At 36.0% G+C, this 26,224-nt stretch overlaps 1 long non-coding RNA gene across 1 annotated transcript; it reads right to left on the reverse strand.

Moving 5' to 3' along the window:
* Positions 1 to 4,496: 4,496 nt before the first annotated feature.
* Positions 4,497 to 12,305, reverse strand: LOC106048993 (uncharacterized). Its single transcript, XR_001214353.3, has 4 exons — positions 11,749 to 12,305; positions 7,771 to 7,888; positions 6,164 to 6,571; positions 4,497 to 6,072 (listed from the first exon to the last, which is right to left on the reverse strand). It is a non-coding gene; the product is annotated as an uncharacterized lncRNA (long non-coding RNA).
* Between the last annotated feature and the right edge of the window lie 13,919 nt (positions 12,306 to 26,224).

Below are 26,224 nucleotides of genomic sequence, written 5' to 3' on the forward strand. Positions count from 1 at the left end.
CAATCTGAAATTTGCCATTGTTTTCATGGATATTTACACTACAGCACAATACAGAATGGAAACAAACAACGTGACAAGCACGCTCAATAATGACTATACGACCCAACTCAAATACTTGCAACTGTCACTTCCCATTCAATTTGCAGCCCACAAATTATTCTCCCAGAGGTAATCACCTCATTACTGATTTTTATTTTTATTTTTTTGGTGACTTCAGAGAGCTCTGGATCAGCTCATTACTGCTTGATAACAGTCAAGGCAAGAGGTGGAATTTATAAAGATTTCAGGTAGGAATTTAAGCAATTAACATTGTATTAGCAGCCTACAAATGTGATTGGAGCAGAATCCCCAAAGATATTCTTTGCTATCAAAATCCATTTCCTTGCTCTTTCTTTCAGCTGCGTGTAGTAACTTAACCAGAAAGAATGAGAATGAATGCCTTGGTCCCAGAAGGCCTTTTCCTATAACAAGACAAAATGAAAACACATTTGCAACTGTTATATAACCTTCAGAAATGGGAACTTGACTCTCATCATTGTGGTGGTGACAGCTTATATTTGAAGTAGTTCCAAGACAATTTCTTTTTATCCTTCATATTCACAACTAATCACAGGGAAAAGTTCCTGGCTATTCATTTTCAAATCATGCAATGACTCTGTAACAGTAAACATTCTTGTTAGAATGACTCAGAAAACAGTTTTTTCATTCCGTAGAAAATGTTGAGTTACCAGCAGAAAACAATTGAAAGCTCATATATTTTTCTCTGTAACTCATAATTCATACTTTGGTGCCAAGCTACTGCCATAACCCTTCTTCCCCCTCTCTTTTGACAGGCCCATATGATATCTGCTACTGCTCAATGTCATCCGCTAAAATAGTAACAACAACAGCAAAAGACTTAATATTTTTTGCAAAGTTTTCTTCCTTGAATAACTTTGTCTAAATACATTTGGTACAATTTTTGCAGCTGCAAATTAGGCTAATTCATTGACTTAATGGGGACCCATATTTCAGGGCAATAACTAGATTCACCTTGAAGACCACTACTAGGTTTTAAGGTAAAGAACAGGTTTCAAGAAGCTGGAAGTATTGCCAGCAGGGGGCAGGGGCAGAATTCTTTCCTATTTGCTTACATTCTTTGTCCCTGACAAAGGAGCCATTTGACAGCCTGCTGTTAAGGGCTACTAACAGCCATTCTTCCCCTAGAGAAAAGAGAAGGAACGGTTGGAGCACTGGTCTGCTCTGGAAGCTGCAGTTATAGACACAATCCTTTACATTCTCTTTTTGTAAACTTCAGAGTATTTGAATTAAATAAAATTTCTTCAGAGAAGTAAACTTTTCACTCTGCTCTTTGCGTGCTGTATTTTTTGCTCATCTGTTCAAAATCCACAGATTTTGTTCCCCAATAACACTTCTTTCCCAGATTAGAAACTTCAACTATTTATAATTCACTGTAGTAACCATAAGAAAGAATATTACAGCTGTATACAGAGCTTTAAATGAAGTAAAAGCCAGCTCTTAGCCCCTGAAGTCAGTGGCAAATCTTAATGACTTCTCTAAGAAAGCAGCTGGGAGACAGATGTCACATATGTAAAACAACTTCAAAGTTGAGATGGTGAAAAAGAAAGTGGTCACTGATTAACAATTGCAGTACTTTCTAGATCACCAGTATAGTAATTACAACTACGGTAGTTCATATAAAATGTAAATAACATGCAATGTTGATATCTTCCTTCTGAAGGAATGGCAATTGAGATAGGGAATTGTTAGTTTTTTTAATTACTACACAAGAAGTCTATGGAATAATTTTCCCAGTAATGTTATCAGTACCTTTCTTTCTCTTTGGTTATCTATTTGGCTTGTTACACCACAGCCAGGTTAGGACTGTAAGCTTCTCACGGTAGCTATTTAGTGAAAGCACTATAGTGCAGTCATGTTACCTTTTGGATTCTTCCAAGGTTTTGGAATTAGCTTTGGGTCCTGCCTCCGTCCATACCATGTGGTCATTCAGAAACCCCACTTTTCAAGTTGCTACTTCAGCAGATTTAACATGGAATTTCCTTGACTAGAAGTAGAAAATATATTTTACATCTTCAGATCCATAATGAGAGATCAATTAACATGAGTGTGGACAACTCTGCTTTGGATTTTGATGCCTGAATTTCCTTTCACACAGGTTTAGTGACAGGGATTTTCATCTGCAGTTTCCACAATCTGAAATCAATTCTCTGAGAAACAAAATTTTCTGTGTCATATGTCTTCTTTATATTTTAATCAGCTGAAAGTTAGGATATGTGGATTAAAAAAAAAAAAAAAAAAGGAGAAAGAGGAAAAAAAGAAAAAAAAATACCCAAGGTAAACATGAAGTTGCATTGGTAAATCCACACCAGTAAAACCTTTCCTTAACTTCAGCCATAACTTAAAACCAGACCTTCTTGTGGAAGTAAAAAGTCTGGCTCATGGATCTCAAAGAGGATTTTCGAGATCTGTTCACATGAGAAATGTCTTTCTCTAAGGGATAAATTTTGGTGTGCCAAATTTTGGTTAAGAATGTTCTTATTTGCCTTGAATTTCCTGATGAATCCATAAGAGTGAAACTTGAAAAGCCTCATCTTAAACTACTCTAAAGAAGTAGTTCTGATTTATGTAGACATTTTTCAGCTTTTTGTTTTCTTTTTGGTACAGAAGATAAAGATAGGTTCACTGACAAGATTAGCATCAAAAGATTCCTCCTTTTGACACAGTTTCAAAAAGGTTTCTATCAATCAGGTATATTCTTTCTCCAGTGCTTCCTAATCCTCTTGGCATTGTTGAAGGAGGGACAGTGACAGGCAATATCACACATTCTCTGGGATGCAAATTTTTCCTGAAGAACCCCAAACAATGCATATCCCTTTAATTTTCAATATCCAATTATCAATATGCACTGATATTTCATAGTCTCCTGTCTTCTCTGCCTCTTGGGCATATGACACTGCAGTATATCATAGTGCTGGCTAGTGATTTACTCAAAATCATGTGCAGAGAAGTTGTCATAAATCATCAAATGAAAGCAGAACACTGTCTCTGGGAAGAGTTGGGTTACCAAACAAGCACACAGTTTTGGGAAAATCCTTTATGTTCCTCTCAAAAATATTACCAAGATCTTTAAGATGAAAATTTCACAGAGTAGAACAACCATCAGCATTTCATTTTGCCTGCATTACGTTTTATTGCCAAATATTCCTGAAATAAATGCAAAATGTTCTGCTTACCGTTAAGCATTTTGTCCACTCATTCAAAAGCAGTTGTTTAAAACCTTTCCTATTATATTTTACGCATCTGTAATTTCTCTGTTTTTCTTCTCCTTTGCAATTTACTGGTCTTATATTAAGATGATGGTATGGAAACTCCTGGACTGTTGTCCTTTGACATCACTTTCACTTCTGAGTGATAATGTACATATACCAAGGCATGAAAAGAAACAGCAAGACACACATCATTAGCTGCTTGTTATGCAAAGGAGACCCTTGGATTCTTCTCATCCAGACGAGAGAGGCTGGGCTGCAGGCTAGGGCCAGGCTTGCTTGCTTGCTTGCTTGCTTCCTTTTCTTTCCTTCCTGTCATAGTTCCTTCTCATCAAGTTGTATGTATGACCGAATATTTTGATGCCAGGAAACTCCCCCCTCAACTTCTCTAGAGTTGAAGAAACAAGCTGACATTCACAGGTTCCTCTCCCCAGAGAGAGTGCTGTGGTGTCTGGAGCTGGAAAAGGTGCAGCCATCAAGGATGTAAAGGCAGCAACAGAGCCAGACATGCAGGAGACAGATCAAAAAAATGTGGATTGTGAACAGAGGACTGGCGAGCAGCCATTTAAAGGAAGATGTAAATGAAAATTAACCAGCAAGTGACTCTATTCAGTGAACAGATGTCACTTATGTTAGGAACTCTTCGAAGTCTGGTCCAGAAGCAGCCCTAAGAACAATTTTCAAGCTGTCACACATGCTTCTATAATACATAGGTGTGCTCTGTGTTTGGTTTTTTTTTTTGGAGGGGTGGGGGACAAAAAAAAAAAAAACAAACAAAGAAAAATCTATTCAATACATATACAGTGAAGTAAAACCAGATGATATTGTTTCTTTCATGGGAAAGAATACCAGGTAATGAAGGTAAAATCAGTCTAGCAGGGAAACTTTTAATCACAACTACTGTCTGAAAGTTTTAAACAACCTGAATTAAAAGTAACACCTATTTTTACCAGGAAAAATAAACACAGAAATGCTACTAAAGGAAGAGACTTAATTTCTTTTGCATTTGAATAGAAATGACAGTTCAGTGACAGAGTAAGTGGAATAAATCATTTGACTATGCAACTGTTTGACTTATATGATTTCAGAAGTAATGTTTTCTGATTTAAAAAATGACAAATAGGAGCTGGCAGGTTTGGGCTGTTTGGATCCAGGTTTTTTCTCACAGAGACCAGTGTCAGGCACAACTGAATTGTATGAAATGGGGTTCTTGGCCAGCTTTTATATTTGGTCAATTAAAACCTGGATAATGAAGAAAAGTCAATAGCCTCCCAGATATAATTTTGTTAGCATTGTATTTTTCAGTGCAGCATATTATAAACTCTTGCCTGAATAGGCTTGGATGCATTCTGTGCATTAAACAGGCATTAGACTGGAACATGGGTAACGTTTTATTTTCAGAGCAGCATGTTTAAGAGAGATTTGATATGAACATACATATTTCTGCTTCTGTGCAAAAGTGTGTACGAGATTTTTTTTTATTATTATTATTATTCTGTGATATAATTATCATAAAACTTTTTCCACAGTAAGTATCTTTGCCAGTTTTAACACTAGCCATGAATAGATCAAAAGAGTCTTCATCTTGCTACTAAATAAATAAATAAAGATAATTTTTTAGTAAGAAGTGGAAATATGTTAATCATTTTACCATTGCTTTGAAAGAGCTCTTAACAGTAAATAGAATACAGGAAATAAATGATAATTGGGATAGATCTGCCTATCTTTTGCTATTTCTCTTATTCTTTATTTGTAACACTAAAGGCAGTTTTACAGCAACATTATCATTGTTTCTTAATTTCTGTGTTACTGCTGCTTCATCCTAATCTTTAATAATGAAATCCCCATCTGTAGGAAAACAAACAAACAAAAAAATTGTGAAGAATGTAAGGTTAAAGGGAAAAGACAAAAATACTTTAAATAATGCTGTTTTCATTTAAAAAAAAAAAGTCTGCAATGATAACAAAAGAAAAATCTGTAGAGAAAATTCAGACTCATTTCAATACCTGCAAAAAACCTAATTATTCCATTGCAACTATACGGCTCCCGTTGATCTAATCTGGGTGTATGTCACAACAACGGAGATAGGAGGCAGGGTTTGCTATTTTCCTTAAAGAAAAATCTCTCTTCAGTTTCTGCAGGTGGATTTTACATCAAAAGCAATGAATTTTCTGCTTGTAGCCTAGAAAAGGAGCAGATATCATCTAACATGTTGATTCTTGGCTTTCTTCCCTGTGCCTTTAATGCTTTCAACCTGTATTCCTTTTTTAGTAATGCCATTGGGACTGACCTCCTCACCTCTCCAAATTCAATTCTTCCACAGACCTTCAAATGCCAAAATGAAGAGAAACTCGTGGAGCACTGCAGAGACAGGGGGCAGCACTCCTGAGGTCAGCAGCGTCTCTGGCTTTGGGCTACATCTAATGTCTGGCATCCCTGGAAACCCAAAGGACTGTTTTGGCAGTAATATGGATGTGCATTTACAGCTAAAGAGATGAATTCCTTGACATCCTCTTTTCAAACTCAGGTGAAAGAGAAATTTCTGTGTCTACAGTAGCAAGAGCTTCTGTGAAACCAAAGCAATAACTGTAAAATTGTTTCATCACCGTTCAAAGGCCTGCAGTGAAGCATATTCACGTGCCTTCTCTGTAATAGACCTTTGCGCAGGGACAGGATCATCCTGTTTTAAGGTTCCTTTATTACTGCTTAGAGGAAACCCCACCTTTACCACGTGGAAACTCTTGTGAAATGTCTGGAAGAGCTATAAAGCACAGGCTTGTGAATGCTGGAAGGAAAGCAAAGAGAACAAAAATAAGTTTTAATTAAGAGTTTCTGTTAGATCTCTTTAATATATAGAGGTAACAAATCTATAATACCTCATCATCCAATATTCATAATGCCTGAATTCCACTGTATAAGACTCCTCTTGGTCTGTGTACGCCACTGAGTGTTGGTTCATATCAGTGCTCGCATCCTTCTTCTTGACCCTTCCTGGATTTAACATGCGTGGTTTCTCTCATTTCTTCAACTAAGACTGGTCTTGCTGTGCAAAACACACTAGAGAGTCCTACCTTGCAACTTCTTTGTAGTTCCTTATAAGAATGTCTTTTTTCCTGATTTGATAGTTCTTCTAAGTAATACGGATTATAGCGGCCACCAATACTCAGCATGATGAAGAGCATTCCATGAGAGGGGTTCAGCCTCTACTTTTCTATCAGAAATAGAGCCAGCCACTTCCAGTATTGTCAACAATCTTGTGAGCCTTGTTTATCCATTATGATACACTATGAAAAGAAGCATTTTTAGAGGAAATTAAAAAAAAAAAAAAAAGAAACAAAAAAACACTGTTGTTCAGCAGCCCAACTACTGAAATACTACATGGAATCATAGATTAAGAACTTGAGATATTTAAACAACATTGGTAAATTTCTGGCATCTGAGTCATATAATTTCTTTTTCTGCTTGTCCTTTACAAAACTGAAAGATAACACCCCAGCTACTACCCGTGGTCCATTGCTCTTGTACTCCTCCAGCATTCACAAGTGTTTTATTAGGGATATCAGAGGATGCATTCCTGCCTATTCCCTTCAATATTGGTTATGATCCATCTGCCTAATACTTTTTGAAACTCTAATAACATTTTCCAGCCTTTTTTTTCCCCCCAGGTCAAAAAATTTTGGAAGTTCATTATTCACCATGAAAAAACACCTTGCTTTATATTAGCTATATTAAGTAAGTTTTGTAACAATTATATTGCTTACTCCTTAGTTCTTTTACTGTGGGATTTGGTAAGCAACAGGTCTGTATTTACCTCACCCATTGCTTTCAAGATTTTGAAAACAGAATCACAGAATAGTTGAGGTTGGAAGGGGCCTCTGAAGATCATCTAGTCCAACTCCCCTGCCAAGCAGGATCACCTAGAGCACATTGCACAGGATGGCATCCAGGCAGATTTTAAATATCTCCAGAGAAAGAGACTCCACAACCTCTCTGGACAAACCTCAAACAGGTTTTCATTCCAAGGTGGAATTATTAATAATAATTAAAATATTGTTATTAAAATATACTTTTTAAATATATAAAATGCCTTTGAAATTTAATCAAGTTACCAGAAATGCTGAGGTCTCTGAAGAGCTGTAGCTGTGGCATGATATGTTTCTTAGGCCTTTTTTTCTCTTTTTGACAGCTTTGTTCTCATACATACTAATATGATCAGGAGGGGTTCCTGCCTCATTCTGCATGTAATTCAGCGAGAAATCCTGACTTTTGTTTCAACATTTTGTTCTGTTAATCAGATCAGAAATGAACTCAGAGATTCTTCAGCAGACAGAAAATCAAATTTCTTTTGGAGGTTTTATGTCTGAGGGATGATACTCTGGGTGTTTTCATAATATAACTTCTCACAAGATAATCCTCCATATAAATGCTTTATAGGGTCTCTACATAAAAGCAAACAATCTGAAAGCCTTATAAAATGAATTACCTGACTTATCCTTGAGTTTAGAGAATCAGATAAAATTGAGGACACGATGAGCAGTGCTCTGACAGTTGAATGAGAAAGTGATGTCTTCCTTTTTGCATTCCTGAACCATCAGATCTTTCTGTATGCACAAATGATAGAATCATAAGATGATAGAATGGTTTGGGTTGGAAAGGACCTTAAGGGTTATCTAGTTCCCACGCCCTGCCGTGGACAGGGACACCTCCCACTAGACCAGGTTGCTCAGAGCCCTATCCAACCTGGCCTTGAACACTTCCAGGGATGGGGCATCCATATCTGGGCAACCTGTTCCAGTGCTCCACCACTCTCTGAGGGAAGAATTTCTTCCAAAGTTCTAATCTACAACTCCCCTCTTTCAGTTTAAAGGCATTCTCCCTTATTCTAACATTATCTGACAGAGAATATATTTGACTATCTAAATTAAAGCTTTTTGTGTAATTGGTAGCGATAAATCTATATAAAACTACCTTATCATTTCACAAGACTTCTTTTGTTGCTGGTTTTCCATTTGGTAAGTGATTTTATTGATTTTTCTCCCAAAATAATTTCTCTCTACCACATTTTTAGTATTGTCAGTATAATACAATTTAATCAGTATCCCCCTTACTATTAGCATCTGTCTCTGTAACTGCAGATACATTATAGTTTCAGGGACTCTGTTTTTGCAAGGCAAAATGTATTCAAAACTGCAGTGCAGGAAAACATAGTTGGGACTTACCAATAAAAGATTGGTTTACATCTAAAATATGGATATGCATAATTCTTTGGAGGAGAAAATAGATTTCATTAAATATTCTTGTAGAATGTGCTCTAGGCACTTAATCATATCCCAGAAATAATATTGGTCTTGCTTATGTCTCTTAGATCTTTGTTTACAGTAAACTACGATCTGCCCTTATGAACTTATAGACCTTGACGCTTTATGCCTGATAAATTTGACTCTATGTTACAGAGCATAAGGCTCATAGCTTTAACATTCATACTGATCAAAGTGAGCCTGAAGAAATTTAGAATGACTGTCAACCTTTCCCTTTTTAATTTTATAACTTTTATATCCAGCACATCTGACAAGAGACTCAAGTTTCATTGGGAAGAGCTGAACACCGCTTCAAACAATAAGCCACTTTTCAGATACATTTACTGCAAGGAAGGTAGAACACTTTCCTGGAAAATTCAGGTTAATATGTTTCATAACAGCTACAGAAAATTTCCTTTCACCAAATTTTCATTTTACTTTTAGAACAAAAAGAAAATCCTATTCAGTATTAGTATGCAGGTTGTAACCATTTTTGGTTTGTTGGTTTGTTCCCTTTTTCCTTTCCTGGATAACATTTTAACATTTTCCTGCTTTGTCTTTAAGGTTCTTTTCTTTGCTGCTCAGCCAAAGGCAAGTGTCTAAGAAACTTTTCCATATGAAGAATTGCAGTGTATCTAGCAGCTGTCGAAAAAACAAAACAATCAAATAAGCAAACAAACAAAAGCAAAGGTACTCCCCCCTCCCCCCCCGCCCCCAACAGACACTTGCTCTGTGTAACAACAGATCTTATAATACCAGGCAGAAATCATTCTATCATGTTACATCTGATCCTGCCATGAGTATAACAGAGCACTGAGAGAGAAATTCTGTGAGGAATTCACTGCAGGTGCATAAATCTCAAACTATCAGCTTTAAGCTTCAGGCAGATGAGTTTAATTACTGCATTGCAGTTTATCTGAAGAATTTTGCACTTCATTCTGGCTGTAAGACTGACTTATATTGACACAGCTAAACATAAGCCTCCAGTCACAATCCTATGAAGCAGGAGCACCTCACTTTCAAATACCCATGGTGTAATGGCTAAATACAGTTCAGGCTGTAGAAGCAGAAGTTTTTATTGGCTGTGATCTAGGCAATTAGCTCAGCTGTGATAGTTTTGTACAAATTTGTTCTGTTGTAGGCATCATGCAACAACTGAAACAGTATGATACTCAATCACAAATTCCTTTTAGTAACATGTACTAACTGTAATTAGTAGCTAGTAGTGAGTACCTGTCAGAGTTATTTTATCTTAAAATTGGGTCAAGATTTGCTGGGGTAAAATAGATGCATAACGTTTTGATCTAATGATAGGGCTACTGCTTTCTTGTCAAAAAGAAAACTAAGGTCCCATTGTGTAGTGACTGCACAATGACACAGTGAGAGAAGACCTTTTCCAGCACCAAGTCCCATGCATCATGGAAGTACGATTTCTTAAGCCCTCGAAGTCTTATTATTATCTTCATTTCTTGAGTTAGCAAGTATGGACAAAGAGATTAGAATTCTATTCAGTAGATTTTAAGTAATTTAATACAAATTCTTGTGAATCATAGGACATCAGGTTTCACAGTTTGTCCTCAGTTGACTTCAATCCCTTCAGTATGGATATAATTCACCTTGTAAGGAGGCAAGGACATGTTTGGAATGGAGTTGCTCCAATACAAGAACCCAGATATCTCAAATTCCAAACCAAAAACACTGGGAAGAATTGGTGTGTTTAGCTGATCATCTTCTTTAGTTAGCAAATGTAACAGCAAGAAGTTTAATTAATTAATTAACTAACTGCACCTCCCATTGCTGTAGTCAAATTAGTTTCGTCTGCTAGCACTTAGTACATAGTTGGATGTGTACTCTCAGGAACTTTACAGTTTGCATCTTAACTTGCTAGGGGGACCTTTATTTGTTCCAGAATAATTTTGCATAAACATTCCAAAATATTTTGCACAGTTTGCCATTCTTAATTCATGCACCGATGGATCTGCATTTTCTTTTTAGTTTGTTTCCTTCTTCCAGAAGTGTTTGGTTCATGGTTTTAAAAATGTGATCTATAAATGGGAGGAGAAAAAAAAAGTTGGCTATTTACTTTGCCTTTTTTGTGATGTGTGACTGGTCACTTAAATTACACAGCATTACTTTGTTTTCCTCACTAGATGATTAAAGCTTTTTATATATCTATAATGAATGAGTCATAGACAGAGATGAATACCCATGAAGTCTGTAAAAAAAGAAGCCCGCTTCCATGGATGGAAACAAAAGTTGTTTATTTGCATGGCTGCTCACAGCAAAGGGTAAGTGTTGCCCTTGTGTTCCCTGAACTCTGTTAAGTAATGCCCTCTTCACTGTCAACTCATACAGGTGGGAATTTATCTTTTCTATGCTCCTGACTTTCTGACCAAGTTCCTATTCTTTTCAGCAAATTTTATTACTTTTTACATTGTATCAAAACATGTCTAACCCTGCAACTCCTCCTCTTCTAGGAGTTGCATAACTTCTGGGAATGACTGAGGAAGGTCCAGATTTGACAGACTGTTTATAACAAAGAAACACATTACTTTGTAGAAAATAAACAAATTCTGTTCTTTTCTAGAGTATCAAGATGCTATATTGACTTAGCATAAATTCCTAATATCTGAAACTCTCCCCATGACTTTCTTAGGCAGCTGACCCAGTTAGAAGTCCTACTGTTTTGCAATAACCACTTCGTAAATATTCCAAAGAAAATTCACGTGGATCTCACAGATTGATGTTTTATAAGCCCTTTGAGGAAAGAATTACTTAAATACACAGAAGTATTAGATGGGTAATTATATAAACATTAAACTGTACAGCTATATTTAGTATCATCTATTCCTTATATAATAAGTGATTGAGCATTTTTAGCAATTATTTATATCATAAACATGAAGAAGGTCTTTTTGTAAACAAACCTTTCTATGAAGTGAATACATGAAGAAAACTACTTCTCTTTAGTAAATGGGATCACTTAACCTGAGGAACAGGTGTTCATCAGAGTATCCACTTTATGTCTGACCACTCTTACTTGTTTTAGCCCCACTTGTGTTTGGTAAGCCATTGAAGTCAATGCACATTTCTTCTTTTCTCTTGCTACCAGGGATTTTTATTTCTTTCCCTCTATTACAAGGTTAATACTGTTTTTGACATACCTGTTAACAGATGTTGTCACAGAACTTCATTTGTTGTGTGGGCCTTAAAAACAGCAGAAAGCTCTACTCCTTCCTCCTCAGTGGCATAGAGATCACCCAGAAACCAGCAGTTGCACTTACATTGTCCAGCTCTAGCAAAGTGTGACAGAGACAGAGATATATTCACCAAAACTTAGTGCCACACCTCCCTGAGCAGCCTGTACAAATCCTTGCCCAGATAATCCCCACACCCACCTCATAGGGTAACAGACCCTGCACCACCAGAATCCCCCACCAGCAGCTCCCATAAAGGCACAGCAACACAGGAGTCCAGCCTGGAACAGATATCTCTGTGCCTCTTTGCTCACACAGTAACTTGCTTCTGTCATATCTGCATCAGATTACCAGTGAAAGACCATTGTTTTCAGCAGTGGTTTCCCCTCCCCATCTTTAATGTGGTTTTCTGTGAAAACTGTCCATCAAGTTCAGTGCCACACCAACAGCACACATATCTAGAATGGGTTCCCCTAGGGTTTCTGTTTGTGGTTAACCTTCGGGAAGATACCCATCCTCTGCCCTCAGACCCTATTTTGTGGAGTCATCTTTCTCCTTAGGGATTGATGCTATGTATTCCTGCCAGGCGAAGGTTATAACTGAAGGTGAATGTGCTGGGATGTTATTCACAGAGCAAAATGACGTTTATAATGTATTGTGGATAAATTTCCAAACTGTCAGAAGTTTGAAATGTTATATTACACACTTTTTAGGTGGATGAAATGAATTTTATCCTCTGGAAAATGTTTCAGTGGAAAGGAATGACAGTTTCTATTATATTATATTTTAGAAAAAAAAAAAAAACTAATGGTGAAAAAAAGTAGAAACAACCACATTTGCATGAGTAACGTTTAAAAAATCTCTAAGTGATAACTCATTAATATAAAAAAAAATTGAACTGGAAAAAATACTTTGCTTATAACTTGTTCAATAGGGAACATGTAAATAATAAATGACATGGTCTCAAAATAGATGCTTGAGAAGCTCATTTATTGAAATCTCAAGTAGATGGATTAAGCCATTATAATGAATTAAAAATGAAGAAAAGGTGAGTTTAGAACTTCAAGCGGACTTCTAGGCAAGTGAGCTAATCTAAATACTCGACATAATTCTTCACAGATCATCAGTGAAACACAATAGCTCACTTTCAGACTTGTACACTCCAACATATTATTCCCAAACAGTCCACTTAGGTAGGCTAATATTAATGTAAATGAACATTAACGGATGTTACTTTTAACTGACAAAAGTGAGTGAGCAGGAACCTTTCAGTAGGCACATTTGCTTCCCTAGTTTTCTACATCTTTACCATTTAGGACACGTTCAACCAACATACATCCAAGTTCAGTAGAAGCTTCATTTGTCAAAATGCAAGAGCAACTGATCAAGGTTTAGAGAAGAAAGATTGATTTGTCTTTTTTTTTTTTTTTTATCTTCTTTATTTTGCAGGTCTGTATGTAAATGGTTAAGTTGGAGACTCTTTAAAGACACAGGAAATAGAGCAATGTCTATTAAGTAAAGGTCATCTATTGACAAAAGAAAAATATAGCTATTGTGCCTAAGGAAAAATAAATAAATAAAATGACAGGCACAAGTCATTGGGTTGTATATTCAAAACACATGTAGGCATCATAACCTGTTAAGCTAATGAATTACACTCTCTTTTCCTCTTTCTTATCTAGCTACAATTACACTTTCCATTTAGAAGATTTGTAGTGTCCAGTCCTTTACATTTCATTTAAAGCTTTTCCATGGGGACTTCAGATCAAAACGTCTGATGGAAGAAAATGCCAAGCCAAACTGAGTATACAAATAGCAGGTCTGTTGAATTTGAGGAGGAAGTAAGGAGAAAGATTATCACCACAGGCCCCTACTCTAGCTGTGACTTGTCTAAGGCCCAAGCTAGTTAACCTTCTCCAAATATTTTTACTAAATTAGATGGAACAGCAGGAAAGATATGCAGTATATGCCTTGTTTATGATCTCCAGGTACTGGGGCACTAGCTAGATACTTGTTTAGAGTTAAATAAATTCTGACTGCATCTTTGAGACCCAGGTGCACAGAGAGATAGATAACTGAGCAACATATGAATACTTAAGACACTTTATGGGCATGATCTATTTAACACATTTCTGTTACCTTTGTATAATAAGGTGATGCTTTTGTTGACAAGGATTTCATTTTAGCACTTGGCTGAGAGCAAGAACTGGCATCCTTTTTATAAGACTATGCTGTAGGCTTCATAGATGCCAAGGTCCTCTGTTACTGGATGAGCTGCATACTGTGCCCTCAGTATAGCTCTCACAGTACCTGGGGGGCTGCTCCTCCTGCTCTTCTCTAGGCAGTGGTTCTGGTCCCATGTGTATGCCTCTGCCTGGAACCTAAATGAAACCAATTTTCCCCAGTGAGGAGGCTTTATGACACCATGTTAGAGTTTCATATTGAACTTTCATCTGTGAACAAATAATTGATATTTTCTGTGGAGTTATATATCTGTAACATATACATGTATATATGTCAAATACATTCCATTTTTATATCTAAGAAACACGATTTCCTCATTGTCTAACGTAGTTTGTGTAAGACCTTGGTAACAGCTTTTTTTTTTTTTTTTGACTAAACTTTACTTCTTTTTTACTTTAAAGAGAGTAACTAGCAACGGTTATAAAAACAGAGAAATACATACACAACACAAAAGTCAACTGAAGAAATATAACATCAGGGTCTTTGTTCTGTTTTCCTAAGAAAACATGGAGTTCTTGCCTGTCTCCCACCCAATAGGAAGTAGCCAAATTATGTGTTGAAAAGAAGCCAGGCTGCAGAGAAAGGATCCCATACTGCATTATTTCCAACATGATTTCATTATGTTTACTTTTACAAAGATTGATTAGTGGCTACAGAAGAGAGAAGCAAGGGGAACACAGTACGGCTCTTCAGCCTTTTTGCTTTCTGGTGCACTGGTGGACAGAAAAGTTGCTTGTTCTTATGATATCCCTTTATCCCTTATTATATCAACTCCAGTTCTCACATCACATTGAATTGCACCTCATTCTGCAACTATTCCCATTGATTTTAATTAAACCATTTTAGAGAAAAGTTAAAGTTAAGGGAAAAAAGGAGGAAGAAATGTAGCTGATAGATATTTATCTTGTCATTTAATATGAGCAGCAGACACTGATATTTTATTAATGAATGGGGAGTTAAGAATTATATGCAGAACTGCATTTTCAAGGTCTGGAGACTGATGTTCTGGGAGAATTTATTCCTCTAGGTGATTAATGAAATAGACAGGAGATGTTCTCCAACCTTCGCACATGACTCTTTATATAATAGTTTATGAAGATTTTTTACAGAAAGCAAGGAATTTAAGAACTATAACAATGAATTTTCTTCTTACTATATTTCCTTAAAGTAATTTCTCTTGGAACCACAGATGCAAAATCCATACATTTTGAAAAATGGGTATCTGGGGACTTCTTTTAGAAGGGAAAATAGGGAATATTTCCAGAGAAGTTGCTAGCTAACATTGAAAACACATGTGCTGGCATTCTACTAGTAATTTTCTCTTCAAACTAATTAACGCTTTGGTCAAAATCTATTCATGTTCATCTCTACAGTTACCTGGCATTTTTTGCATGGTTTAAGTGGGAAGTTTGAAAAAATACTGCACTGAAAGACCTCATTGCTCACTGGCATTTTTTGGACAAATACAAGTCAGAAATTTTTTGATTACTACTTTGTATAAAATCACTGTCATAAAGCACCACAAATGTCCATGACCTACAATCCCTCACACTCCATCTGGATGGATTTTTCTGATAAATTACATCAAGTATTTTTATCTGCTTTTGAGGGCAGAGGACTAAAACAGAGAAGGGGGATTTGGAAATTCATCTTTGGAACATAAAAACAGATAATAGATGTAATATTTTGCTTAGTCATTTATGCATGTAAAACAGGGCATATGGTATATTAGAGCCATCATGCCCAGATAATATTAATTTAATTAATCTTGTTGTTCTCTACAGTTTTACAGTTCCTAAAAATGCTGTCATTTAAAAATTATTTAAATAGTGCTAGGGAAGCGAATTTTTTTCATTTGTTTGTTTGTTAATGCAACATTTGCTGCATTCTTCCAGGGATAAACAAATGGGGGGGAGATGAGGGATAGCAGATAAACTTCCAACAGTCATTTATTTCTGTATATCAAAAAGTCTCAATAGCAAAATCAGAGCATAAGCTTCATAGAATCAAGACTAAGAAAATGGGAAAGATTATTCCTTTCATGTCTAGTCTTCAAGTAAATGTTCTGACAATTCCCTTCACTGTAAGTACTCCCCAGCCTATGCTCTCTCTGAGGTGGAAAGACTGCAGATATTCTCACCAACATGGGAAAGAGAAAACGGCATTTTTTCCCAAAAATTTCATCCCCTTCTCAAGCTTCAGGAGGTACTTCTGAGGCTGTAATTCCAACCTGTTAGACAGTGATACTCTCTCCAGCACTGCACCTTTCAAACATTAATGAACTGATTTTCACAAACCCTTCTCGAAGCTGGAAAAAGTTATCTCTTTTTTACAGATGGAGAACTGAGGCACAGCAAGATGCGAGTGATATGACTAGAGTAAATCGGTAGCAGAGCCAGAAACTGAATCAAGACCTTTCAAATTTCAGAGCACCATCCTCAGAGCATACATCTCCAGTCTGATTTTCTTGGAAATTTATCAGGCATTGTGCCTCTGGTAACCTTGCAGTGCTGCTGCTGTAGTTCATTGCCTCAAAAGCAAAACTGAGTCATGAATTGCTGTAGTAATTTCATTCAGAGCATATTCTGTTTTCATGGTGTTTGCAAAACTAATATCACGGCAATTTCTTCTCCAGAAAGATAGCAGGGCAGTTAGATTTCTCTTAAATTCACCTGTTAGTCAGCAAACCATCACCCGGTACTGTTAGGCAGTACAGTACTTTTTTGGAACTACTTGTCACAGAAGTTATATGAACACATGCTCACAGAAGTAATGTAAGTTGGGTAATATTTCCAGATGTTACTGCAAACTCTGCTTCCTAGATTTCCCAGTCTACTCAATGGTATTATATAACAACAGTGGTAAATTACACTGAACTGCACAGGTTCAGTGACTACAAACTACTAATGCTATTCTGTTAGTTCTCACTATATGTGAGGCACTTGCAATATTCATACACACAAGTCTAAAGATTCTGTGTCTAAAGAGAAAAATTTGAAAGAGTAGTATGATAATGGCAAAATTAATGACTCATTTTCTAGTGTTAGTGCTCATTTGTAATACCTTGCAGTTAAAGGAAACATTCTAGTTCGGGTACATTGAAAGCAAGCAATTAGTCCCATGTTTCAGGAAATCATTTTAAACCTAGAAGAAGGTACAAAGAGCAGTTACTAAATAACTCTCTTAGTTTTAAAGATAGAGAAGATGATGAAACCTCTGAAAACAAATCAGAAGGAAGATTTACAGGAGGGATGCTTAAAAGTAAGAAACTTAAAAGACAGAAACAGTGGAGATCAGGAAAAGTGGAAAGAAAACAAGGGACCTAAGATTTTCCCATCAGAAAAGATCTTTAAAAACTCAGACAGGAGTGGTTACAATAGGATGAAACAGTGGGAACTCAAGTGTAGTGGGTGAGGACAAATAGAGTGTGTAAAGACTGGTCAGCAAATGACTCCCAAAATAAGCAATAGGGAAAATGATTAAGATGAAATTTAAATAAATAAATAAATGAAAGACAAAGAATGTGGCAGCTCTTCTTGTTCCTTCCAAGTAACTGAGGATATGTTCCAGTGCAGCAGTATTGACATGGCTTTATTTGAAAATGCGTTTTTTTTTCCCCCCTGACTTTAAAAAGCATAAGAATGGTTCTCTCACTTTTACAAAAGGTTCTTTATCAAAGCACTCAGTATGAGTGCAGATGTCAGCTCCTACATCTCCCACCTTGGAAAGACTTTGAGTAGCATTCCCAAGCTGTCAGCAATTCTGACTTCAGAAGAGGGGGACTTGATTTTCCTTCTCTTCTTTCACATGAATCGTCATAAAATGTTACTTATCATGCAACATAGAAGTAACTGTAAGTGCATATGTCTTTATCTATGTATGTACACAGATATATATATATGTATGCTTACATATACACACTATCTAAAAATATCTGAGGCAATATGAGCCAAAATTGTCTCTATTACATTTCTATTCATCTCACTTAAGTTCCCCCTTTTACTCTATACACATGCTATGGCCCATTCAAAGAGTAGCATTTCCAATAGACAGGACTGACGGTGTTGTTTTAGAACAGTCTTTAAAACATTTAACTCAACAAAATATTTTGGTACCTGAGTTTCCCAGAAATAATGTGACTGCTTTAGCTGTTAGACCAAAGAATTATAACCTTCTCTTCCTCTAGAAGGCTGGCAAATCAAGACCCATTTTATTTGCTTTTCAAGTTAAATGGAACACTTCATATTAAATTAAGTGCCTTATCTCATGGCCTTCCTTCAAAAAGATGAAATCAACAAATATCTTTTGACTTTTTCTTTTTTTCTTCTTTTTTTTTCTTTTCTTTTTTAACAACTCTTTTGGTTTTACAGTGGAAATTAAAATCAGTATTTTCACAGACCCATTAGTAATGGCACAAAGTAGCCAAGTGCCAGAAGCAATGTGTTAAGAGCAATTCACTCACTAATTAAAATACGAAAACTGATCAAAAGGAGTAAACTATAAAACTGAACAAGGAAGTCTCCTTAAGTAAAAGGGAACAAGCAAGCAATCCAGCACAAGAAGAGCATTGCCTGACATTTATCTAGAAGGTCAGTGAAAGGACTGACTAAATTAATAGAAAACAGGAGTCAGTCTGCAGCAGGACTGCAGATAGGATATTGCTTGTGGGAGCAACATAAACAGAAGTTAACTTTGGAAGAATAAAAACTCCAGGGTCTGGGGCAGTTGGAACTCACCTAGGTGATTAGAGAGAAACGTGCTGCAAACAAAGCTGAACCAGTAAGAAAAAGAGTTTTACAAGACATTCTTAATAACCTTCTGCACACTCTGAGCAACCTCTCTGAAAAAATATCTACAGAATTAGTGTCCAAAAAATATTTTTTTCCTGAACTCTGAGACACTACACATGACATTTAAACAGAGAAACAGCAAATGTAAAGGCACGTTCCCTTCTTCTAAACAAGCAATCCAGGAGATGATTTGCTGTTCAGCTACAGCTATGGCACAGCTATCACAACAAGAAGATACCCTTAAGTTTCACTTAAAGTTTTCTAACATCATTTCCATTTATTTAGGAAGTCTGTTAAAAAAAAAAAAAAAGCCACGAAAGCATCCAGAGTTGGCACAGGCTTCAGCAAAGAGAAAGTAACATGGGTGTAGCAGACAACCCTGTCAAATCTGGACAACACATCACCAGCACTACAAGGGCACCTAACTCATAGGGATTAGTGCCTATGTCATTTTGAGCAAAGGTTATATACCGTTTACTTTTATAATAAATCTTTTATATAATTACAAAAACAATGTCATAGAACTCAAAATTTAGCCCGTCACTCAAACAGCTTTTAAAGCTTTACTCCCCTTTCACTGTTCTCTTCTAACTTTTAAGTATAAAACACAGCATGTATAGTGTGCTGCTTTCAAAAAATCAGTGCAACATGAAGTATTTCAATATATTATTTTTTTCCTGAAAGGGCAGAGCTTATTTTGTGTTTTTCTGTTATTTATCCCAATGATTATATTAATATGTTAGGGCTAGTTCACCTGTTAGTTTAAATCAAAGAATGAAGATGCAGACAAGTGGAAGAGAAGCAAAGTTCTTTGCCCAGCAGATTCCTCAGTGCGACTTTCCCTGTAATTCTGTAATTCTTCTAATATGCCCAGCTGGCTCCTTTTTTTTTTTTTTTTTTTTTTTTTAGGAACCCACTGTTATAAACCTGAGGAAAGCTGAAACACACACTGAGCACAGCTAAGTTTCAAGAAATGGCATTTTATTTTCTTGTTCAAAGCGTAAATATATTACCATGGCCTACTAAGGATATTTTTTTTAATGCAGTGAAAATGTTATTGTGTCTACAGAAAAGTAAACTTGAATCTAGATCTTCATTCAAAACTTACAGAAGTTACTGAGAATTTTCCCATTCATTGGACTCAACTTTTCATTTCCAGCATCTTTAAAAAAAAGCAAGTCCAGATGCAATCACATTCCCAGATGCCTGTTCTATTTCCATTTTTGACAACTCTATTATATCAGCCTTCAAAAACCAAACAGTACTGTTTTGATTCAGTTTGGTCCTAGTAGGCAGAAATCTGTACAATGATAAGTCCTGAAAATATTTTGGCGTTGTTCAATCAAAAGATTCTTTGAAAACTTTTGAGACCTTTGGAAAATAGTTCCTGTCACGTCCAGACAGAGCTTGAATGCTACATCCAACTTTTGTCTCGTTTATAAACTGGTATTTACAGAAAAGCTGTATAAACAAAGCACTAATTATTTCAAGAAAAATAAAGATGGCATACATTGATTTCAATTCACTAGAAAAATGGCTACTAAATCTAATTAAATATTATCTATGTAGGTGTCTCATGGGCATAGTTACCCTTACACCTTAGTGGTTATTAGAAAGGAACATTTTTCTAAGAGATTCCTGTAAACGTTTCTTAGAGTATGAGCTCTTTAGAGTAAAACTAAGCTTATCAAACCCACTACCCTGTGCCTACAACATAGTTAACATCACTCTTTTGGCTTTAATCTCCCTAGTTGTGGGCTCCACTAATAAAGAAGACATAGCAATGAGCAATTATTAAGCATAATTCTGGTGATTTTCCGAATGCATTTACTCTTGTAGTCCAGGTGAAGTCAAGATCCTGAGTTATTGCTGATATCACCAATTTTGCTAAACAGAAGTTAACTATTATTTTTGCAATCACACTTTCATGTAGCTCTCCAAATGTGTTTATATGGCATTATTTTCAGAGAGGAAAGAGCTATGAAAGCTGTCCACAATTATCACAACACAATGCTTTACTTTGCACCTCAAGGCAGCTAGTACCTATTCTCACTCATTCCTTAACACTGGCATTAAGGATCCTGACTGTGACTTTAATTATAACTCTCTCTAACATCATCCAGGATATTGACAGTCTCATTGATGGAGCAATGCTCAACAGTTGCAAAATAGCTTCACAGAGCTCTATCAGTTTTTCCTCTTCAGTTATTTTTCATTATTCCTTAAACTACAGGTGGTGAAAGGAAAAGATTAAACTACAGGTGGTGAAAGGAAAAGATTCTGTGGCTGTCTCAGTTTACAGGACTTAAAATGAACACCACTTGGAGAAACATTTGAAAAAAAGAGCCAAGTACATACTTGAGGGTATAAAAGGAAATGTGAAGGGTGAAGAGCACCATTTATTTTTTAATCTCATCCTTTTTAGGACCTCCTCACGATAGTTTCAGAGATTGTATACTGTTTTCTAAACTTTGGGATCAGGTACTAGAAAACTTTCCAAGGTATCTGGAAATTAAGGAAAAGCTAGTAACCATCAAAAAGCTGTGTTTCTTCTGAAAGACCATCTTTAGGTAATGAAGAATCTGCATTCTGTAGTAACTGAAAATTCTGTTTAGTCTACAGCTGTAATTTCACTTAGCCTAGATTATAATTTACAATCTTATTACACAGGCATTTAACAAGGAAAAATACTAAATAGCAGTAATATCAAAAATATTTCTAAAAATGTAATGCATGATTCCTTCTTTACAATTCATGACTCATTTTTTTTGAAAAGAAGAGACAAATTACATTGAGTTGCTACAACTATCCTTTGTACAATTCATATGGAAAAATTTAAGCTTGCAGAAAGCAAGCTGAGGAAAGTTTTCATTTTGTGGCACAGATGTATCTTCACAGTACATTCAGTTTTCTTCTTGATCTTCGAGTTACATGCAAACTCAGCTGCTGGAGTTAAAAATATGTGACTATATGGTAGTACTCTGGCACTCCAGTTCACAACTTCTTTGAGCGTAATTGTGGTTATGACACAGAAAATTTGTTGTGTTATAAAACTTTAAATCTATTTTATACTTCACTGTGTCAAATCGTACATTCCATTATTAAGGAAAAGCAGATAAGGTAGTAACCTTAGCTCATCTTGACAGAGGAAAAAGTGAAAGAGTTTTCAGGAAAATATTGCTATGAAAGCAGTAGTATATAAAGATTTAATTGTATTTGAAAGATTAAAGGTAGAATGTAGTACTTATCTTGAACGTCATCTGAAGTTGTCCTAATATTAATACTATCTCTCTATCAGTATTTCTCATGTGATTAAAGGTTGTAAAATCAGGCTACAATCCAACAAAAGGATAAAAAAGGATAAAAAAGAAAAGTCAAAGTGATCTAGAGATTGTCCTCCTACTCAACATCTGCTGAAGTTGATATCATTCAAAATGAGTAAATTATCTTGCCTCCTAGGAAGGATGACAGAAAGGGAGTGAGCCCATTTGACAAAGAAAATTATGAATATATTGAATCAGCACAGCCATTAGTTTAGAACTGACATAAATGGAGCAACCAGTTCCCTAAAGTATCCGATACCAAACAGCTACTAGGTTGACCGCAACTGGTAGTTAGTAATTTAAATTTGCATTCAATATTAACTCCATCTGTTACCTTCTAGGTTCAAAAAAATCCTGTTTTACTGATGCATATTCTCCTGCATTTTTTGAACCTTGGAACTGAATCTAGTATTTAATAAATACATGCATATGTATCTATGATTCAAGCTGATGCTATAGCTCTAGGCTTGACATAAGAGTGAGTTGAGCTCTGGGTTCGCACAGGAGTTTTTGTCATATCACTATTTTAACGAAAATCCAGCATATAAGAGAAAATTTTAAACTGCTTAGATTAATGCACTGTGCAGCAGCTAAAGATGATAGACAAACACCTGTACATACTTGCCACAGACAGCAGTACAGAGTGATTGGCACACTAATTTTAGCTAGTTTTGGAAAAGTAAATGGACCTTGAATTTGACTATTTTTCAGTTACTCGTATTTTCCTTCAAGAATAATTTAAGCCTATTCTTAACAGCGATGTCTACAATTATAAAAAAATAAAAATAAAAAAATCCTACAGATTATCAGCTCTTCAAAATCTACAGTTCTTTGACTACTGAACGTCTATTTTTTGCCAAGGGTTTAGCTCTGTGGTAGCTTGTAAATATATTACACGAAGAGATATATGCACCTGATAAGAAATCTCAGACACATTTAAATGATGTTGGGTACAGCAAGAAATACAGAAGCAAATATTCCTGCTATTCTCAATACACCTTTAAGAATTACTTACAATCTACTTCATTTACACATTACCTTTAATAGTTCTCATTCTCTTGATTTTCTAGAGTAATTTGTACTTGACTTAAAATATTCTACATAATGAAAAATATAATTTCTAGAATGCTTCTTGCTGAATCCTGATGTGTCAAAACCATGGGATTATTAATTGTATTTTCAACACCTTCCTTATTATGAGTGTCATTCGAAATGACAAGACTGCTTTTTTGTTTTGCTGCCTGTTGATTGTGTCTCCAGTGGTTCCTCCTATAGGCTGTATGGAATACTTGCATTAGGCGAGGAAACAGGCCAGATATAAATATCTGTCCCATGTATGTATATTACATTATGTAAGAGAAATATCCCAAATCTGCAAAAACAGGTAAACAGGTAGTCAGAAGTTAAGAAAATCAGGATTAAGAATGCATGCTTAGTTTTAAATGATTTCTTTTTTTTCTTGTAATGAAGTTATCAATTACAGCATCACACAATGTGAGCCTTCCTTTGCACCACCACCTACAAGAGGACAAGTACGAAATTATTAACTTTAAGTTTTTAATTTCTGTCTAAATTTGTCAGTTGACTTAAGACATTGTCCTGGTTCCGGTTAGGACAGAGTTAATTTTTCCTCATAGTAGCTGGTAGGGTGCTATGTTTTGGATTAGGATGAGAAGACCGCTGATAACATGCTGATGTTTTAATTGTTGCAGAGCAGTGTTTACACCAGGCCAAGGACTTTTCGGCTTCTCGCTCTGTCCTGCCAGCGAGCAGGCTGGGGGTGCAGCAGGAGCTGGGAGGGGACAGACCCAGGACAGCTGACCCAAACTGGCCAAAGGGGTATTCCATACCATCTGACGTCATGCTAAACAATATATAGGGGTGGCTGGCCGGGGTGGGGGGCCGGCTGCTCGGGGATAGGCTGGGCATCGGTCAGCGGGTGGTGAGCAATTGCATTGTGCATCACTTGTTCTCTTACACATTATTATTACTAATACTATTATCATTATCACTATTATTATTATTATTGTTATTATTATATTCCTGTCTTAATAAACTGTCTTTATCTCAACTCACCGGCTTCACTTTCCCGTTTCTCTCCCCCATCCCAGAGAGGGAGGGGGGAGGGTGAGCAAACGGCTGTGTGGTGTTTAGCTGCCAGCCGGGTTAAACCACAACAGACATCCAAACTGTAGCTAAATTTAGCAATCTATCTCCACTGAAGTATTTAAGTATTCTGATTTTAATATTCATAGGGTATTTACTGTTTAAAAATCATGTTAAAATACCAGTGTTACTCCCAAGTTTTAATATTTGTTAAACTCATCAAACCTTTAAAAGTGCAATCACAGGTAGTTAATTTGACCTCTGGCTCCTTCATCCCCTTTACAGTTTACAAATATGTAGGAAGTAGATGTAGAAGACATATGGGACAGAGGTGGGAGAACTGGATAAAATTTATTTCATTGTTATTCATTCTCAAAATGGTTTGTCATTCTCTAGCAAACGCTAAATTTACTATCTGTTTGTGCAGTAAAGTGGATCCAGCTCCTTTTCTCTTCTGAAATCCATAGCAAACAGGACTTCATTAGTTATAAGTCAACCCCAAAACCACAAAATACAAACAGTTTTCCTATCTGCTACCTGGATGGAAGCAGAAGTCCAGGATCAAGGTTTCTGGTTGTTATAAAACATTTTAAATGTTTTTAAGGATATTTCTGCTGTTTTGAGGTGCTGACATACTGGATCTGGAAAGCAAGTATTTGGTAACGTATAAAACAAGTAATTTAAATAAAATGTTATCTGAATGGAATCAAACAAAAACATTCTTTCATATCAGACAAAAACTCTGAACTCTTAGATTCGTATTGGACAAGAGATAAGTGTTAGTTTTTGTCTGAGTAAAAATTAGTACTTTGTCTTTTGCTTGTACTCACACTGAGATTGTTCTAAGAAGGAACTTAAGCACACAAAAATACATATGCATGAATATGAATGACTGTTATGGGGTGGGTGGGGTGTGCCCATGGTTGTATGTGCACTGCTCTGGCTTTTTTTGGACTGGAGTCATTTTCACCCAAAGCGTTTGACAAATTTCACAGATCTCTGAATGCAAAAAATTCTGGACACAGATTTTTATTTCTAGTAAATTTCAGGCAAACGCTTCAGAAGAATTGCAGCGCTCTGAAAAACTTTTTCTTAAACATTCATGTTTCCTCAGCCATAGTAGACTGGCTCACATAACCACTTGCAAAAACAAATGACAGAGCACTCTGGAATATTTCCAGAGTGTGGACTGAATTAATTTAAGAGATGAAAATAAATAAAACATGAGACAAGTTACTTTTAGTAACATAATAACAGGAAAACACCAAAGAATAGGAAGGATCTGTTCCTTTACTTCAGAAACAGTTCTCTTTTTGATGTAATATATTAAGCAAACAAACATGTTATTCATGCAATCAGAAAAATCAAGTACCACATGAAGGACATGCTTGGATCAAAGTTGCATTACTTACACCATAATAACATCATCTAATACTTAAAACTGTTTAAAATTGTACATCTTAACTTTTTTGGACTTGTATTTATTCACATGTATTCAGACAGTACTGCGCGTCAATATTAGGGCATTGTGAAGTTCAACAGTTTTTTGTGACTTATGAATACCTACTTTGAAATTTTCCTGTTAAATACAGTGAGAAGTACGTTCCCCTAATTACCTGCCTATGCTGATTCTGTCTTGACCTTGTGTCCTCACAATGACAAGTCTGAGCCTAACCTATTCACAGTTTTGTATTTTGTCACCATCTATGTTATGTGGACAGGAGGTAAATGAAGGGTTATTGCTAAACTTCTACTGTATTTCAACTTTTCTTAGTTTCATCTAACTTCCATTTTTTAAAGCTGGAATTAAGTTTCACTGATATTTAGCATCTCAGTGTTGTGTCTAATATTTCTCAGTAGCAATGATGTATATATATGCAAACACCTGTACAAAAGCTTAGACCTTGGACTATCTGGAGTTGAAATCCTGCTTTCAGCCTGCCTCTGACAGGAACTCCTTCAGCCACACAACTCTCTCCA

This window comes from Anser cygnoides, chromosome 3, assembly GCF_040182565.1.
Source record: "Anser cygnoides isolate HZ-2024a breed goose chromosome 3, Taihu_goose_T2T_genome, whole genome shotgun sequence".
NCBI lineage: Eukaryota > Metazoa > Chordata > Aves > Anseriformes > Anatidae > Anser > Anser cygnoides.